This window comes from Etheostoma spectabile, chromosome 7 (assembly GCF_008692095.1).
Source record: "Etheostoma spectabile isolate EspeVRDwgs_2016 chromosome 7, UIUC_Espe_1.0, whole genome shotgun sequence".
In the NCBI taxonomy this organism is placed as follows: domain Eukaryota; kingdom Metazoa; phylum Chordata; class Actinopteri; order Perciformes; family Percidae; genus Etheostoma; species Etheostoma spectabile.
In genome coordinates this window covers 21815537-21818128 of record NC_045739.1, presented here as the reverse complement: position 1 = coordinate 21818128, position 2592 = coordinate 21815537, and the positions used below count along the sequence as shown (strand labels likewise).

At 42.6% G+C, this 2592-nt stretch overlaps 1 protein-coding gene across 1 annotated transcript in view; it reads right to left on the bottom strand.

The window, feature by feature from the left end:
- Positions 1-2592, bottom strand: part of fkbp1ab (FKBP prolyl isomerase 1Ab) — an 11893-nt gene that overhangs the window by 5960 nt on the left and 3341 nt on the right. The gene's annotated exons all lie outside the window — the stretch shown is intronic.

Here is a 2592-nt window from a genome sequence, read left to right as displayed (position 1 = left end):
CTCTCACAATGTAACACTGTCCATCAATAAAAGGGTGAAAAAACTACTTTGACGTCCATTTTGTCTCCTCCCGCTTGCCTTCCACTCAAAAGGTCATGTTACTACTCTTTCGCCGGCTCGCAAGCCCAAACAAGTGCGTGTGGCGTGCCTGTTGTTTTGTTTCCAGTCTAGCTAGATCCCGTGTGGTATTGTAGTTTTTCTAACATTACTAGTTGTTGCAACAGCATGTGAAAAAAACCTACAAAGTTTGCTAGGCCCAAAAGAACGTTAATTTTTGCGATAAAACAATTGACGCCGTTAAAATGAGTTTGCGTTAACGCTGTTAATAACACGCTTAACTGACAGCACTACATAAAACCATTGGAAACAAAAACTTATGACATCCATCTTCCCTGCTGGGTGTATATTAGGAACGCAAATAAAGGGATTCGAAAGATCTCAGAAATAGCGGCTGCAGCTGTCTGCGGGGGGGGGGGGGGGGGGGGGTTCAATTGTGGACAGTCAGAAAAGGCAAGCATCAATCCACACGTAGCACCCCTCCAAAACTATTTACGTCACTGCTATAACTGTTATTAGCACCAGCAAGGGGCAAGGTGTTGTGTGTGTGTGTGTGGTGGTGTGTGTGTGTGTGTGTGTGTGTGTGTGTGTGTGTGTGTGTGGTGTTGTGTGTGGTGTGTGTGTGTGTGTGAGTTATGTGGGAAAAGGTGCAACTTTCAGGGTCCAAGATGCAGCCTGTATCGGGCAGTGGAGCGAGTCGGTGTCCTGTCCTCTTATAGACATCGAGACAGCACCCTATAATAGATTATCTATAAGATCTAAAAGGTCCTATCCATTATCAAAGCCAATCCAGTGCATTTTCACATTTCACCACCAAAAAACACAGTGTTGACGTCTTCAAACACTGACTACTTCCTGCAGGCCGAGCTTTTACAAAAACACCAGCAAATGATCTTTACTTGGACGTCTACATTTAAAAAGGCTTGTGTATTTCCTGTTTCATGTCGCGTTTCAAAGCTGCTTGATACTGACAGGAAGGGAGACGCGCCCAGGGAGGAAATCCTGTTGTTTGTGTGATCGGAAAGAAATGCTTCACTGCGAGGCCTAAATCAGTTCTTGTTACATCATTGTGAAGCAAAGAGGTTGTATTACAGAGAGAGTTATGTCTGTCCTACCAGGCAAGAGGACGGGACCAGCTTCTTTCTGTCTGTCTGTCGTCTGTCTGTCTGTCTTATGTCTGTGTGTGGTGTGTGTGTGTGTGTGTGTGTGTGTGTGTGTGTGTGTGTGTGTGTTGTGTGTGTGTGTGTGTGGTGTGTGTGTGTTCTCTGTCTGTGTCATTCTGTGTGTCATTCTGTCTTTACCTGTCTGTTTACCTTTCTGTCTTTGTAGTGTGTGTGTGTGTGTGTGTGTGGTGTGTGTGTGTGTGTGGGTGTGGTTGTGTGTGTTGTGGTGTGTTGTGTGTGTGTCTGTCTGTCTGTCTGTGTGTCATTCTGTCTACCTGTCTGTTTTTGTGTCTGTGTTGTGTGTGTGTGTGTGTGTCTCTGTCTTGTGTCATTCGTTGTTTCATTCTGTCTACGTCTGTTTACCTTTCGTCTTGTGTGTGTGTGTGTGTGTGTGTGTGTGGGTGTCTCTCTCTGTCTGTCTGTCTGTCTGTCTGTGTGTCTTTCTGTGTGCATTCTGTATACCTGTCTGTTACCTGTTTTGTTTGTGTGTGTGTGTGGGGTGTTGTGGTTTGTTTGTGTTGTGTGTGTGTGTGTGTGTGTTTTCTGGTCTGGCTGACTGTCTGTTTGTGTGTCTTTCTGTGTGTCATTCTGTCTACCTGTCTGTTTTTGTGTCTTTTTCCTGAATATTTGTGCTTCAACCATAAACATAAGCAGTCTCCATAGTTACATGGTTTCTTTCATTTAGTCCAGTTACAAACTCCAAAGATGTATGGCCGTGTTGTATTTGTTCAAATAGTGTAGCGATGTGATTACACGATCTGTAGTCTGTACAGGGTGGTCATTTTGAAAACTGACTGGATGCCCCAGAACAGTGGTTCTCAAAGTGCGGTCCAGGGACCCCCAGGGGTCCTTGAAGGGATTCCAGGGGGTCCCCAACAAAAATGGGAATCATTTTTTTTTTACTATAATTTGATCCATAAGTAACACAATGACAGACTGCATGACTATTTTGCTCATTCACTTTCTGCAATAAAACATCTAAAAGCACAAATTCTATCAGGTGGGGGACCCTGGGACAAAGTCTTATCAGATAGGGGTCCGTGGTCTAATTTAGGTCAGGTTAGGGGTTTCTAATTTGAAAATATTTTAATCCTTTAATTATATTTTAAAGTAAAAATGGGTAAAACTCACTGGTTCCTGCTTTTCTAGTGTGAATATTTTCTCTAGGCTTTGATAATAGTAATCTCAACATATTTGTATCTTTATTTACAGTCTGTAGTTCTGGACTGCTTATCAAAACAAGACATTTTAATAAAGCTGCTAAATCAATTGAATTTTGATCGGGTTTTGCTAGTAAACTCGTATTTTGTCTTTGGTTCTGAATGGAAAAAAATGAGTTCAAACGGGAAAAGTATTAAGGGAAATTTCACAG